Consider the following 17,500-nt stretch of genomic DNA (forward strand, 5'->3'; position numbering starts at 1 on the left):
CTTGAATATTTAAGCAGAGTTTAGATTGTCTTTTGCAAATCAAAAGCAGTACAAACACAAAACGCTCTTTCGTGGCTTTAAGACCTTCAATTCTCCTTTTCCGCTGCTGATTAATCTTTAGGGCTATATCTTTCTATGTTGAGCTCTGTAGAGGTTCACCCCTATTCTAAGAGGAGGAAAATATGTCTTGGAAAACTAGGACTGATGCGCTCGGGAGGGCATTTTCTTCTTCAGTTAGATCGCACGTCAGCTGTTGTCAGCGAGCGTGCACCCATGGGCAAATAGTTAATGATCAATTGACCAATCAGAACGTGCGTTTTATCCAAGTTATGTTATAATAAATGATATTTTTCTAGTGTATTACATAATTATGGGTGAGAAACAAATGATAAAACCTGCCTTTAGCCATTACAGCAGTTCGTCTTGAGACTTTGGATTGATATTTCTTTTTCTACAAAGAAAAAAAAACTTTTTCTAACATACGGGTGTATATAACGTACAATTGCAGATTACGTTTTTGGTTGAAATACACTTCTCACTGTCACTGTCTTAAGTTGAGATATACATTCGTGCATTTTCATAATTATTGTTGAATTGACTAAATACAATGTATTTCTGATTTATCTGCACTTTCATCACTTGTTTGTAAACTTAAATAGTTTTTACAGGTTTGTGTAGTTAAAGTTGGCAATTAAAAGTTCAAACCTCATTGTTATCATTCATGCCACTGAAGTCATCAGTAGAAGGCATTCCTTTGTGCGTCTCAAGTGCCCTCATTACTGTTATTAAGAAGATAAAATGCTGGTGTAACATGCATTATAAATTATTGTGAACATGACATATTTCAAATGAGTTTCATTTGAACATAAAATATTGAGCACATTCTGGATCAAAAGCATTAATATAGCCTTATTTACTCAATCCCCATGAATATCTGCATGCACAAGTTATCGTAATGTGTGTGTATGGTAAAATTTTTTAGCCTTAACGAACCCTACTCAGAGGTATAAAGACCGTCTACATTTTTATTTTGGCCAGAAGAGCGCTGTGTTGAAAGGCTCAAAGAAGATCTAGATTGTCGTCCACATTGACAGGGATTTCTCACAAAGCAGAAGGAGAAACTTTCTCTGTGCTCGTTGTATTTAATGGTCTGCCATTACTAACTCTATACTTTTGAGAGAGCTGGATTGAGGAGAAAATGACGTCAAAGACTCGTCCAGTTTAAGAATGCAGTGCGTGTATGAAGCTAAATAAATGTGCAGCACAGGGGTTTCTGGCATTCAGACTGCGGTCATGTGCTGAAATTTTAAGCAAGTGAGTCAATGATGTCACTTTCCCCTGGATCCAACCCATCTGAGGTCCAGTTGGTCAGTTTCGAACATGAGTAATGGCAGAACCTTGAAATCCAAAACTTACACTTAAAGTAAACAGCCTTTTGATTAAAATCAAAGCTCAACATTTTGCCAGTCAGTTGTTAAGCAAAGACACTTTCAAAATCTCATAGTAGCACTTCAAAGCAAACCACTTTGAAGGCTCCGAAAAGAAGACAATTATAATTTTAATCATCCAACCTAAGTCAAACACACAACTTACGAATTGCTTCATTATGGCCACTAAATATTCACTTGTGCACTCATTAGTATAACATTATGGTCTCAATGTAAACCAACCTTGATGAGCCTCTGCTGTAGCAGTTGGTTGTGTGACTGTAACCACAGCAGATTCCACTTCCTGGTCATCATTCTACATAATTTTAAACAACACAAATTGTCACATAATAGGAGACACCCTTTGTAAGAAAATGAACATTTATTAGCCATGCAATCTGTTTTGTTTCAACTACACTAAAGGAGCTGGCATTTACAAATTTACTCTCAAGTTCTGTCAACTGCATGTCCCTAAGCTGGTGTTAATTGTACATTTGGCTATATTTTAGCTGGAAAAATGTTGGCAATTGCAAATTTAATATCGTTTCTGTTTATGGCGTGTGTACTCATAGTTTTACAATTTTTTTTGTTTGGGCGCAAGGCATTACAAGGTGATTTTATGACAAGCAACAGTCCTTTTTACTGGCATTACCAGAAACTCAAACACAAAGAAATGCGTGAATGAAATTACTTGAATTCCTGGTGATGGGATTTTGGTTGTGGTGCTATTTGAAGTGTTGCTGGTGTTTTACATGTACGTTTTTGGCTCACATCCGTCAGTTTCCAGAAATTTAAAGTGGATACATCTTGCAAGCAGTTGTCAATCTATGTTAAGTACACTCACATTGCATTTGTCAGCATCTGCTTTACTACATGTAGCATCTGCAGGCTTGCCTTGTTTGGGACATTTTTCTCCCTCTGGAAGTAAAATCAATTGATGCATATTACATTGAGTGTAATACAAATTTGTTAACTGATCATTCATTAACTGATTGCCAACTATACATTGACAGTGGATCCAGGCAAGGGGAATAACCACCCCCCATTTTGGCTCTTTTTTTTTTTTTGAGTTGATTGTATTTTTTTGGTTGATAATAAATTTACAAACTAGTTACAATCTTAAAATATGCAAGTTTTATTATTTTCAAATCTGGATGGCATACATGTAGGATGTATTAAGGTACCACCTAAGTAGCTGATTTCCTTGACTCATTAAAGTAATGAAGAAATCTGTTTATTTTCTACTTTTATAACAAGAGTGTTAAAATTTATCTGATTTTTATTGTATTTTAAGATGGAACAGATTCTGTTTACTTGACGCAGGGATGTTGCTAAGTGCCAGCTGCGGGTGAAAATCACAGCTTGAGAAAGGGGTTATCACCGTCTGAATTTTGTCCACTGATTGAAGTGACTGAGAAGATCGCAATTTATTCGCTACACATGTACATTAGATATGTTGCCATAAAAATCCATATCTGTTTAGTATACAAAATTATCACTAAAATTTATCGATACTGGAAATGAAATTGCATGTGAATTGAAAAAGTGTTGTTGTAAGTACTGTTGTGCGTGTCTTCTCTGTCCCCAAATTCGCCATCTTGAAGAATGCTGCATGTTGCGTTGCAACTTTGATGCTCAGAGCATGAACTTACCGCCTCAAAACAACCTTCAAGGGTATGAAATTATTCATCCCTGCTGACGTTAACTTTTTATTTATGCAAAACATAAACAAAGACAAATCTGGACTTCGATTCTTACAATTCACCCCCAAACCCCCCCGTCCCCCCCCCCCAAAATATACATATTCCCACTGATTGAAGCATTAATTTACATCAAGTAGCTATTAATTTAATGACAGTTTATGCAGTTAAAAATGACGTATACAGTATAAATATACCAAACAGACTACATGACCATCACAGTTGTGAATTTTTGCAATTGCGTACAGAAACCTGAAAATTTCAGGACTTCAAGGGGGTTTGAACCCGTGACCTCGCGATACTGGTGCGATGCTCTAACCAACTGAGCTATAAAGCCACTGATGTTGGGAACTGGTCATTTGTGGGTTCTAATGTTCCCGTAAGGAATGAATCATTGATTAGAGAGAATTACACTGTATAGGTTAATTAATAAAAGCTGTATGTATGTTACACAAAGGATTACCAAGTCATATTAATCATTAAGAATTGAGGGAATTGTATAGTTACATGTACTGTAGTACCTAGGTCAGAATTGAAGTTGAGTGCCCTTTTTGGCAACTGGCAGTCTTCTGTCAGTGAAAATAAAATTGCACAAACATTAATAACATTGTTTTCTGTTAATTAAACAAAGAAAATTAGATACTAGTAAACACTGAATAGACTGTTATTGTACAAACCAAACAAATACCATAATTTATTCAATCTTTTTTTTTTTTTTGAGAAATTTGTAGATGTTGTGAGAATTGATTATTTATGTACACAAAATGTAAACACTAGCGCATTCATGGAATACATTGTTAAATGGATAATGTGCACATGGAACATAAATTTAGAAAATGTTGCATTATAAAACTGCTAGCCGGGCCCAGCATGCGCCCTAGTCATGTAAGGGGTGATAAGCACTTCAATCTGTGTATTAATGTAGTGTTACGACAAGAAGAAACATGAAACATTGATAGGTCTGATTGTTTGTTCTTTAATCGGTGATCTTTTGAATTTGTTTAGTTTCGTCTCCAGTCCTTTACATGCCATGTGCTTTGAGTTCACTTTTGTGTCTGTTTTCCTCTTTGTGGCCAAAATGAATGAATAATTCATTAAATGCTATATTAAATTATTAATTTGCTATTTAATTAATTAGTTGATTATTGAGCTAATGCCTCTGAAGAAACTTCCTAAATTAAATACTCAAGGTCAAAGAAACCTTAAGTTTTTTTAAAAAATAATGAATTTGAAAGTGGAGTCTGCTAAGACCAAACCACTAAATATGATAATAAATAAATAACACAATTGCTATTGGTGTGACAGCTCCTAAATACATGAAATTTTTACCCTTTTCTCTCCAGGGGAGATCTTGTGCACCATAGTCGTACCGAATTTCTGTGTTTGGTCCAATGTCATTGGTTGCAAAGAGGCAGAGGTATGTATGATTGTCTATGGTAATTTTCTTTATGGCAGAATTTGCTTTTGGTCTTGGGCTGTCATTTACCAGCCGACCGAGCCCAGTAGAATAGGTGGCATCAACACTAGTGAAGAAAATAGTAAAAGTATTGATAGTGATTTTTTATGAATTGATGGCAAAATTTATATCAGTTATACACATTAAGAGATGCATGTATGCATCTAAGAGTAGTTTTTGTGAGATTATTATTAATGTTAATTAACATTATTAAATCTCAATTATGACTATATCATAAAGATGCAAGTATATACAAGGCCATATAAAGGCATAATCAGGAACAAAAGTGGTTTGAATTTTTTTGCTTTTCCATACATTTTCTGACCTTTGAAAGACGTAAAATTGTAGTTGTGGTGATAGTTAATATACATGTATATTCCACCAAGTCTACTATTTTTTAAGGGTGTGTATAAATGGTCTAAGAGTAAAGACCAAACAGGGTTATAAGTATAAAAATGTGGAACCCCCCCTTTTTTTTCTTTAAGTCTCCACACTATTGACAGTATTTGGTGTGGGGGAAGAACGGTATGGAGAACAGTGTAACAAGCCAACCTGTGTAACTCTTTTAACATTGAAGATATTATATTTTGCTGAGAGAATCTTTTGTTGCTCCAACTGTTAAACATTATTATTTAAACTATAATCCATACCAACAAGTTTTTCCACCGTCTTTGTAAAAATACCAAAAATTTCCAACTTCATCTGGATAGGCTTGCTCCCTAGGTTCGCCCTCTCTTCCAGTTATGATCTCACCCTTATAACAAAGGAGGAAATCACCCTTTTTGAAGGCCGTTGTTGTGAAGACTCCTTTTCCTGTAATGAATAAAGTGCATTCTGATTTAGACTAGTGAAATTTTTGGATGTAGCCAATGAATGATGTTTCATCCAAGATGATGGATTGATCACTCCCTGGTGACATTTAACGGCCTTGTTTCACACTAATCTAGTCTGTTCATTGTTTAAAACACTGTTAAAGGTTTGGACAAAGTATTCTTGGTCTAAATAAAGTTGTTTTCAAAATACATGTACTTTTGCAACCATCCTATTACTGCAACATTCCTTACAATGTACGTACCGTAAACACCCGCGGATACATGTACATGTAAGCCTGTTATTTTTGCACATTGAAAACAGTTTCAAGTAGTTGACAATTTTGGATTGTAATGTTTAATCAGGTGCAATTAATGTGCTATGTTAAACCAATTAAGACTAGTGATTTTGGTGGAGTTAACTAAAATTGATTGATTTCCATGCCTGCTGCTTTAGAAAATTGTCAGGGTCCTTTGGCTTTAATTAACCAGTGACCTCCAAACTGGCCGAAACCGGCCAGACTTAGTATTTTACTCTGTCTAACGCCAGACGATTTTACTAGTCAATGAGGAACCCCTGGGAGTTAATGGGTTAATAGTTAACTCACTGACAAACTATGTCCCCTATGTTGAAAAGTTTGGAGTCTAAGCTACCTGTAGGTTGAGAGCCTGCTGAATTAACTTCAGGACATGATACAAAACGATAATGTTCTAGAAGGAAGTCTATAAACAGGGCTTCTGATATTATGCAATGTGATTTCTCATAATAAACCTAAAATCTCAACAAATTATTGCTTAATTCATGGAAAATTGCAGAATTTATGCGAAATAGCACAATTTACAGAAGAAAAGAGCCAAATATGGCTATTTGTTAAGGTCTGTGATAATTTAACTGTTGGGGGCCTGGTGCTGGTTTTCAATAGTAAGCAAGTGCTCATTGGCAACAATCCATTAATTTTCTCTAAACAAACCATGTCTGGCGTTGAAAGTGCGGGATAGTCACTCGCTAGACCTCTTCATAATGGGGGCCAAAAGTACAGCTGTAGGATGTTTCCTCCTTCATCAAGTGCAATTTTGAAACATTTACAAACATTTCTGATGGCTGAAAGGGGATTTACACACATGCATTCGTTGCATGGAAATTACATGTAATTACATCAGACATGAAACAAGAAACCTTTTTAGTGCAATCTGCCTTAGGGAAAAAGTAATGATTTTAAGACGACTGAAACTGGAAAATTTTCTGTTTGTATAACTGAATATGCTACCTTGTCATGCAACCAACATCAAACGTCTTGTGGCTTGCAAATTTGAAGTAGCACGAATGAGGCATAATTATATGTAGGGTGTGACTTAAATATTTTTTGTGAATTGTCAAATTCACTTTCTGCAGGGATGTTTTATTAAACCTCCAACTGACCTTTCTAAGTGTTAAAAGTCTCTACCAATGTTAGTAAATCATTACAATAATGTAATAACGTGAATTGAAAATAGGAGATTTGTCATCCATCCACATGTAGTTAAGCACCATTTGTTATTTCCAAAAATAGGCTTAACTACATGCTGAGTATTTTCATGGTAACAATAATAAGGTCTCTTCATACATGTATATGTATATGAATTCCTGAAACTTACCAATTGTGCCATCAATTGTGTCATTGGTAATTAAGGCATGTAGACCAGGTTGATCTGTGTCCGCTAAAATCCATTTCTTAGCCTTCTCAGTTTCTGATTCTCTCTTGGCCCTCTTAAACTGATGCGTTACAAAATATTAAATGTGATTCAGCAGCTGTGATGATAGAAACTATTGCAGAGATAACATTTGTATAACTGTATTTGCTTTTTTTGTTTGACATACATGTACAGGAATTACTGTTAATTTTTGGTGTGAGTGGGCAAGCATGGATGCAGTGGTGTCAGAGCATCCATGAATGTGGCCCAGGTTTGATTCTAAGACTCTTATAGGCTTTCGTGCAATGTATCTCCTTTTCTTCTTTCCTTATACATGACTTTCCAGATTCCCACAGTTGATATGTGTTTCATGTTAAGAGATTGATTTCCTTTTGTCGGTATTAGATGGAATGATGTTGCCTAAGCATTATTATCTGTGGAAAAACAGCATCTTTAAGTACTTGCAAAACATGTCAATAATTTGACAAGACAGAGAAAATGCAGAGTTTAACAATTTTTTTTTCTGTTTAATCTTTTAGTTACTAATACCTGTGGGAAAGGTTGTTTTGTTGTCTCCATATGAATGATTCTCTTTTCTGTGACTTGTATCTTGGAAACAGAACTCTACATGTAGGTCCTTTAAATAATTATTATATTTTTATTAGCAGCAATATTTAAGGGGTCATGTCACCTATTTCAGGGTCACTTTTCAATAGCCAAAAATACCTGTATCCCTACTATTATATAGGAATCATGATGGCTGTGGATGGCTAAGATCGAAACATTCAAGGATGATTTGGTTTGTATTTGAGAAAACAATGCTGACCTAATCATTGTTTGCCCTTTCACAGAGAGATCACGTAACATTGTGTTCTTGGTTTAAGAATAATTTCATGGTTGGAAAAAAGTACCTTGTCAAATTAACGTTTTAGTAGTTTTGACAAAAATGCAACATAATATCTGTGGCAAAGCCCCTTTAAATACTTTAAATACCAACTGTATTCATTCAATACAATGAAAAGGGAGAAATACCAGAGGTTATCCCAATACGAGGTTATCTACCTGGATGTTATTTATCTGGAGTCGATTTTTATGAGGGAGGAAAACCGGATTACCTGGAGAAGAACCCTTGGAGTCAGATGGAGATTGACTGAAACTCAGCCCACATACCCCACATACACCTCAGGTCGCAGTGGTGATAACCACTAAGCCACCCTGACTCCCCTTTCATGTAGTGATTGTGATGGTGATAATGATGACGATGCTGACATGCTGGTACTTTGAATAAGTTAACAATATATTAATTTTAGGGGCTTTATATTGCAATTATTTTGAATTTTTTTATGATTTACATTGAAGCCCTTTGTTTGTTGTTTGTCTATATGTGATCTTTGGAGTCAGCTTTACTTGGTTGTAAGAGGTTACAACCACTACAGAAAATGCCACAAGAAAAAATGTTTTGTCCAGTTGGATTTTTCACATCTGTATGTATAAGTTACTGTAGATCTCGTGGTGACGGTTGCACATTTTCGGTTTATGCATAATGGTAATGCTTTGCTTGTTAATAACACCAATGCTCATAAAAAGGAAGATTCATTATTTTTCCTTCATTTCCTTTGCTCTTTCTGTCATTGTAGTAGACATCTCAACATTCATGAAACCGTCGAAGCCACGTGAGTGGAATACAGGAGCGAAATGAATGCCATTTTTAGGAGGACGACAAGTCAAGCCAGTGTAAAATGCGACTTTGAGGTAAAATTAAGGGAAAGTTAGGCTCACTCTGAATGAAATGTGTTTGTTCAACTTAAAATAAAACATAAATTTAGACTTACTTTACACGAAACGACTTCTCCAATCTTTTTTTCTCTGTTTTGGTCTGACCTGGCTTTCAGATTCTTTCTGGAAAAAAAGATTAGTGCGTCAAGAGAATGCACTTGTTGTAGGTTCCTTGGGAGTTGTTTTGGGCTGTTTCCGTTATGATGGATTGCATTTTAAAGCTTCACTGGTACAATAACAAGAGAGAGGCTGCTGTTTAAAGGGGTTTTCTTGAAGCATTTAGACTGTGCAGAGTCGATTGCGCTGGTGTTTTATGCTCACCTTAAAAAGAGAATAGCACGTTGATTTCTTCTTTGTCCAGGAACTTCTCAGTGAAAATTAGTCACCACTGTTATATTATATTTTAGCATTGTTATGTGATAATATCGTTAAGGGATATTTTTCGGGACGACTTCTGTTCGTGCAGAAAAAAAAGAACCTGCTGCTTGACCTTGACCTCGGTTAAGCTTCTTGACCATGTGGTCCACCTGTCATGTCTCTGAAACCATAGAGACGAACACAAGTAATTGATGGACATACACCCACACCCATATTAGGAATAGATCAAGTTCAAATAGGGACTGTTATCTCACGTTCTAAAATTGGGCAGAAAGGCCAGGGGGTGGACAGTCTTGTTTTTCACACTGAACGTTGCTATTCAATCTCAATTAGTAGTCAAATGTAAGTGAATTCCTATATTCCTTGCATTTAGACAATTGTTGACGTCATTTGCTGATTAAGGTGGTTGAAATTTTACGGGCCTGTTGAAGATGCGTCTTGCTTAATGTTCTGTTCTTCCATATGTCCTTGGAAACTACAGAAACAAAGGGCAGGGATAGTACGACCGTATGCTTACAATGAACTTTCGAGAGTCGTCAAATAGACATTTAATCCCACATTCTTACCAAAACATGACGGCCAGCTATGCAATTTTACGTATACTCTAGAATTTCATTATTTCCCTCATTACTAGTTGGTGTTAATTTAACCTATCGGAGTGCAATTTGGTCTGTAATCAGCGCGAGTTCGACTGGTAATCACAAGTATGACTTCAGATCCAAATTGCATTACGCGAAATCAAATACCACCTTAGTACACCTGTTTTAAAACCGTATTTTGTTTTCCTTCAATATTGTTCTTTAATAATCCACTTCAGTAGATCCGTTTTCTTAAACGAGGAACTGGAAACGCTCTTACGATGGGCTAAGAAAATGATGCAAGTAAGATCAAAGATATCGAGCGATTAGTGAATAAATTGCACTGCTTAGTGCCAGTAAGTTTGCAAGGAACATCATGTATTTCAATACGGATGTAATAACTGACAAAACATCATCTGTAAATACCCAAGCTAATTCAGATACATGCTTGCAAGTTTTAGACAAATTTACTCGAGCGATGTATCTGGAGGTCCGGCAGTTTTCACCGTTTGTGCCAGCAGCTTATTGTTGCGCGTGTTTCATTGCCCATGTTGTTAGAAAGTTTACAAGTATGAATGAAACAACGTGCTTACACGGTATTGAAAGAAGCACTGTTGAAATTGTCTTATTGTTGTGACAACATGTCTTTTTCTTGAGAAATACAATGTAAAACAAGACGTTAAAGCACTGCACTCTATCCACCCACCCCACTGCCCCCTCCCCCCCCCCCCCCCGCGGGGCGTAAACCATTCTATGAGCACTTAAAAGAAATCATGAAAGCAACAACCAAAACAAAAATAATAAAACAAGAAAAATCCAATGGAGTTAACGAATGCATCTAAATCGCCATTTTCTTTTCCCAACTTCGGAAAATAGGTCTCTTCTTGCTTTTTCGAAGGGCTTGCTTTTTGCAACCTGGAAACGAGGTTGTTTCGTTGTTTACGTCATCGTTTTTAAAATCCTCGTGGAGAAAGTCGCCCGTTCGTGCTCCGCAGGTTATTTCTATCCAAAGTTGCCTCTGCAATCGCCGGTCATCATACTTAGAAAACGTCTTCGAAGTGAAAATATGCGTTCATAGAGTGTTCTTCGGTAGAACGGTTCAAGAAGAAATGTGCGGGTGAGACGATTGGTTGGTAAGTGGCACATTCACCTTTTGTACTAGGTATATTATGGGGCTTATGTAAGCTTACTTTAAGGAATCTCGCCCACCAAAAAAAAAAACTTGCGGTACTTAGCATTGCGTTGCATTGCATTGCATTGCTACATCTTGCTTGTTTAGTATAGCGTATTTTCAGTCTTACGAGTGCCGAAATGAATCAAAGAGATCGGAAATTTGTGATGGGTTCGAAATTTTAGCGACCCTCGCTCTCTTCCTTGGTGGTTTATAGTCACCTCGCCACCAGGAAGACTCGCCACCAGTAAACTCGCCACCAAGGGTCACATCAACTTTATAAATTTTTTTTTTCTAGTCCTAGATCAAGTATTTTTTCCTCAGTTGCAAATGACAAACTTAACAGTGAACTTTTCTCGTCCAAATGGCATCGCTTGTTTACGAAAGGGAAAATTGCATCACCGAAGAGTGTATGAATGTTGGAATCACTAAGGGAGAACGAAGGTTTTATAGTGCGGAGTTTCGAAAAGTTTTGAAAACCGGGAAATGCGCCAACTGATCGATCGAAATAAAAATTACGCCTCGGAAAATATCATATTAGGCTTGGATTATGTAAACTATTAACGGATCGCGCAAATGCATACTCAAGGCGAGTCTTCTTATAAAAATCAACACAGCTTCGCCTTCCACTAAATAATGTCCTTGTAATGATTTATTACAGCAGACGTAAGGCAAAGTACTTGAAGAAACTGAACTTGCTACAATCATTTCTCAAGTAGAACATAGTTAGTAGCTAAAAGGTGATTGCATATTGGTGGCGAGTTTGCTGGTTGCGAGTCTTCCTGGTGGCGAGATGACTAGTTACCTCCTTGGTTGGTCTGGTGCAACAGGTTTTGTTTACTCAGTCATAATTAGTCAACAGTTTTCTTGAAACCAGCGGCAGAGCAGGAGGATCTATGGATCAATTTTAACGGTTGCTGGTTATAAATATTGCCATGAATATATGGCCGAACATTGTCAGGATAATAGTGGTCCTTGTAACGCTAGTGTAGAATCATTTGAGTGAATATAAATGCAACAGAGGTGATTGTAGGATGAATGTAGTACCAAACCTACAATCTCGGACAAAACTGTTGAGACAGTGACACAAATTCACCTCCATTTTTACACACCCGTATTTACTCTCCTCTTCTCACTCCCCTCCCCCATCAGTCAATGTCGCTGAGTATTGTCCTATGTTCTACAGTATACAGTACCGCTCGAAACTATTAGTGCATTTGCATGCGGTAATACCTTGTGTTTGCCGATAATGTTTACCGCGAAATCATCGAGGTTGGACGAAAACCGCAACCGAGGCAAAGACAAAAGCAACCGAATGCCGAGGGCGACTTAATTGCGGTAATTATGTGCTGCAAGAAAACAATGGTACTTTGCAAACATTGTTTAAAACTCTTTCCCCTAGCCCGCACCGAAAATGATTCGTAAAAGAATCCTTCTTGTAAGATTCGTAGCGCAGCGTCCTTTTCATCGATCGCGCTGAAATTTGGCGTGTTTACTGGGGAGATATATCCCCAGTTTCCCTGAAAATCTCGGCTTTCTAGCTTTCATGACGCCTACATGACGTCCATTCTAATTTAGGCAATTTGAGCCGATGCGATGACCAAATTTTCAATCGATCGCCGAGCTCTCGCGAAGCGGTTTTTCTAAAGTTATTCAGCCAAAAAATTACACTACATGCTTCGGAATAGATAAAGAAAAGGATTTGTGGTTCATTGGATGGGATTTCAAGCGTTAAAATCGCTGAAAAGGTAAGATTAATTATTTAGCGAAGCAATGCGTGTCTGGGAGCACATGGTCCTTTGATCTCACAGAATTGTGTTTTTCCTCAAAATATTCGCTTGTTTTCGCTTTCGCTCGCACATATTTACCTTTATTACATGTCCAGTGAATAGTTTTATCCTCTGGGATGAATTTTCCGTCGAAAAATCGGTTATTTGGGTGGTTTTTGGCAAACAGATGTTCATTATTCGTAATGCGATCGCTTCCGTTGCCGTTAGCAACGGGTCGCAAATTTGCCTTGAACTAAACCTTAATACAACATGTAATGACTCAAAGATTACACCAGCGAAGAACCATAACTGTATACTTGAAGTTTCTTAAGCAATTCCTAACCACTCCTTGTCGCAGGTTAATTACGATCATTGCTGATTCAAAAAATTAAGTGGCAGGTAATTCAGCAGTTGAGCTTGAAATTCGGAAATATTCATTCCTCTGAATTGTTAAGATTAACTTAAATTAATGCTTCAACGACCACACGATAGACCAGTTCAATGAAGCCTCTGCCAATTTGGTCAGTTAAAACGTAAATACAAACTAAGCTGCCTTCTTCTGTCACGAAAGAGAGAGCGATAGCTCATGAAACACATTGTTCGATTCAAACTGCTTAACACAGTTGTAACAAATGAAGATCCACGTTGCCGGAACGGCTGACAATTACTTGTAAAGTTTATCGTTTTCTTCCATCTTTCGGTCAATCAGATCAAATTGACTTTCGCGAATGTTGCAAAGCCGGTCGCTCGACAAGCGGCATCACCGTTAAGACGAGTTTTCCCAAACACTTGTAAATTTCTTGATAGAATTTCTGCTGATCTTTATAACATCTGTATTCAACAGATCTCGAACAACTTTAAGAAATCTTGTCGTTTGCTGGAAAAAGATAAATGATCAACGCTTTTATTAAAGCAACTTTATGATAATCGGTAAATACGCATACTAATATTATTATTATTAATATATTATCGCTGCGATTGATCCGCAAGAATATGCAGATTTCTTTGATAACATCTACTCCAAATAAAAGCAAACTGCGTCCTCTAGGTGAAACCTCTGCTTTTGGTTACCGTGGACGAGGTTTTACCTTGGTCAAACTGGAGATTGAACCTGTGGTTTCACCTACCGCAGCAAATGCACAAATAGTTTCGAGCGGTACTGTATTTCCGACCAAGATAAGGCAACATTGAGTTTGGGAGAAGAGGAAAGGGAAGCTTTTAAGCGGAACGTTTGGATAACTTGTTGGAGTACCAAAAAATGTTGCTTTGTCTCAACAGGTTTTGTCCGAAATTGTAGTCTTCATTATTGTGGTCCTTATACATGTATATAAGGCTAGTGTAGGATCATAGGAGTGCTTAAGAAATTATCATTGCTGAATGTACGACCAAACCTTGTGCCCAATCATAATATTATGAGTGCTTAAAGTGCGACGCGCCTTTTGTTTATTCACAAAATTAATTGTCTGCCAATCAGCATTTGTGAATTTGATTGACAGTCACGCCTCCTTGTAAAGTTTGTACAGTTGTAAGTTTAACACCGTTGCATGGGTTGTGGAGTTGACATATTTACACGTAATTGTCAAATGTGAAAGTTTGTTGGGTTGCCACGGTAAGGTGTGTTGCACTGTAAAATTACAACAGAGGTTAATAAGTGTTTTAGAGATGATTGTAGGGCCAAACCTTGCCTTTAATACTGTGGTCCTTTTAATGCTAATTTTGAATATTATGTGAGTACAGTACCGTGCAAATGTAAGTTGACAGTCTCGATGCGAAACTCTATCCGCGATCCTCAATGCTTTCGAGTTTCGAGGATCAAGTTTCCAGACCCTCGAAATTTTTTTCAAGGATCTTGATCAGAAATCTCTAGGTAAGGTGAGGTGAGACTTCTCAAAAGCGAAACAATAGCGTTAGACAAAAGCTTTTGACACGAAACCACCTTTAATATTTGCAGACACTCGGTACCAAATTACATGTCTTTTTCACGATCGCTTCCACTGTATGCGCAATGTTTTATCACCGCTCATGTTTTCTCGACTTCAGTGTTCATAACTGCCTAAATTTCTTGGAAACACATTCATAACGAGTCAAGCCTCCATGCACATTGCGAACGATACACATTGCGGTAAACAGAAAGCGGCTAAAGTCTTCAACCGAACATACAAAATGCAAACAAACTTGAACGTAAAAATATTTACAGGATACTATGTGATACGAAAATTTTAATTTATCTCCAACTGTTTCTTGTGCTGACGTCAACTAAGTTCAGATGCCTTTGAGTATTCTGAAGTAGCGAACGTACCGGTAACAAAGACTCCTCGCTGTCATCAATTTAGTCCAGACAAGATACATTTAATTCGCGCAAAACTGACAACGGCATCAACTTAAGCAAACGTAAAAATGCAAGCATTGAGTGTGCTTCAAACGTGAAGCAATAAATACTTGACTTAAAAACCACATGACTCTGAAATTGTTGTTTCACTCCGAAATTTTTGAAGTCGGGCGGACACTTAATGAGAAACCGCCATGTCAATTAAAGGGTACACGAATGAGAATGCGCATAATTAAATGCTTAAAAAACTAAAGCGTTCAAAATAGCGCATACCAAAAGGACAATGGGAAGACCTCTTGAGGAAAACTTCCACGTTTTACACAATTTACATGGTTCGATTTATTGGCAAGACCTAAACCGGCCTTTACCCTGCTGCTTTGCGATGCGTAAACATTTGGGCTCGTACTGAAAATCGCACCAAACTCGTAGAGTGACGGGGATTAATTTCAATGTTTTATTAAACCCTGCAAACAAAGCATCGCTCTGTACCCCAACTATAGGCTCATATCTTAAACTACAACAGAGTATCATGCAAACCAAAACTATCATTCAGCAAAAACAAAACAAAGGTTGTGACGTCATACGAACACCGACACAAAACACAGCGACACAGCGAATATTACGCCTTTCCGGGCACAACTTTTTGCATAAAATGAACTAATGGAAAAATTCATTCCATGTAAGTTTTGGGGGCACAAAGTGCAAAATACCCTTTCTAACTACTTTCTGTGTGAATACATGGTAGAGGGCTAATTAAATATTCAAGTTGACATCAACAAAGCAGGCACAAAGCGACCGATCTACGATATCGCGAAACTTACAATGCTGGGTAAACACTTTTTTTTCAGTAGTACACAAAATAATTCAATGAAGACACTTACATCCCTTGCCAGAGTTTCTGACGAACGCGAAAAATGATGGAAACCAACAGTAAGATAAAATGAAAGCCGTATAAAATAGACAGGAAGAAAGATGTGAAAAATGAATCATGCGAAAACTCCTTTGATTTCTCCACTCGAAAATTGTCTCGAAAATTTCTCGAAAGCCCTCAAACGTCTCAAAACTTGACTCGAGCCTCGATCCTCTAAGTTTTCGAGAATCTAGGATCGAGAATCGAGTTCGCGGATCGAGCTTCGAGGGACTGTCAACTTACATTTGCACTGTACTGTACATCAGAGATGAATGTAGAGCCAAGCCTTGTCTTCAATACCATGGTCCTTGTAATGCTAGTATAGAATCATTTGAGTGATTATATGAGTGTATCAGAGATTAACGTATTGCCAAAACTTGTCTTCAGTACTGTGGTCCTTGTAACGGTAATGTAGAATTATTTAAGGTACAACTGTAATTCCCTTCAAATTGTTCTGCTATCAAACTTTTTTGGAAACGTGGCATAATTAACATTCATGATATGAACATTAGAAAAATGCAATAAAAAAATGGGGTCACCGTGCTTGTTTACGTGTCAGCAGGCTCTTAAAATGGGGTATTTTTACTGTTTTCACGTTAAAAATTCGAATCGCCTTCATACAGAATTAAGTCTTGGTTACTTCAAAGACACAAAATTTTATTTTGAAAATAAAGCTTCTTTTATTTACATAAGCAGTATTGCTTCATTTACGTGGTTTTTGATTCCCTGGTTGTGGGAATAGCACACTTTTTGGGACAGTTCGTGGTCAGATTGAAGTCCTCGCCTTGGGTAAAATACACCCAGTACGGAACTGTTTTCCAAAACAAATTCATGTTCTACTATCAAACTTTTCGTCTTCTTCACATATGTTCTTTATTAAACTGTTCTTATCAAATACCTGAAAAAAAAAAAGAAAAAAAGGGGGTCACTGTGCTCGTTTGAAAGAAAAGGAGCATTTATTTCGCTATCAGGTTTAATTTAAGCGAAATCTCTTACGTTTTGTATGCGCACATGCCCATGTGCCCATGCTAATGATGCGAAAATCGTGCACAGTAGGGATGCGCAATGCAACACTAAGGAATTACCTTAAGTGATTATATGAGTGTATCAAAGATTAAGTTAGGGCCAAACCTTGTCTTCCAGATAGTGGTCCTTTTAATGCTGGTGTAGAATCGTATGAGTGCTTAATAAGTGTTTTAGAGATGAAGTGGGGCCAAACCTTGCCTTCAATACTGTGGTCCTTGTAACGCTAGTTTAGAATCATTTGAGTGATTAAGTGAGTGTATCAGAGATAAATGTATTGCTTAACCTTGTCTAGCTTCCAGACAGTGGTCCTTTTAACGCTGGTGTGGAATCATACGAGTGCTTAATAAGTATTTTAGAGATGAATGTGGGGCCAAACCTTGCCTTCAATACTGTGGTCCTTGTAACTCTAGTGCGTTTCACAAAACTTTTGACAAACGGTTTCCGAAGTTCGTTTGAAATTCCCAAAGTTGGCTACGAACTTGGCAATTTCATTACGTAGT

The 17,500-nt window shown here is 37.2% G+C and overlaps 1 long non-coding RNA gene across 2 annotated transcripts in view; it reads left to right on the top strand.

The window, feature by feature from the left end:
* Window positions 1–17,500, top strand: part of LOC138028965 (uncharacterized) — a 32,570-nt gene that overhangs the window by 4,700 nt on the left and 10,370 nt on the right. For both annotated transcript variants that reach the window (XR_011127778.1, XR_011127779.1), the window contains 3 exons: window positions 4,471–4,544; window positions 7,603–7,693; window positions 8,701–8,815. This is a non-coding gene — a long non-coding RNA (uncharacterized lncRNA). The remainder of the gene's footprint in view (window positions 1–4,470; window positions 4,545–7,602; window positions 7,694–8,700; window positions 8,816–17,500) is intronic.

Source organism: Montipora capricornis, chromosome 13, assembly GCF_036669925.1.
Source record: "Montipora capricornis isolate CH-2021 chromosome 13, ASM3666992v2, whole genome shotgun sequence".
Classification (NCBI taxonomy): domain Eukaryota; kingdom Metazoa; phylum Cnidaria; class Anthozoa; order Scleractinia; family Acroporidae; genus Montipora; species Montipora capricornis.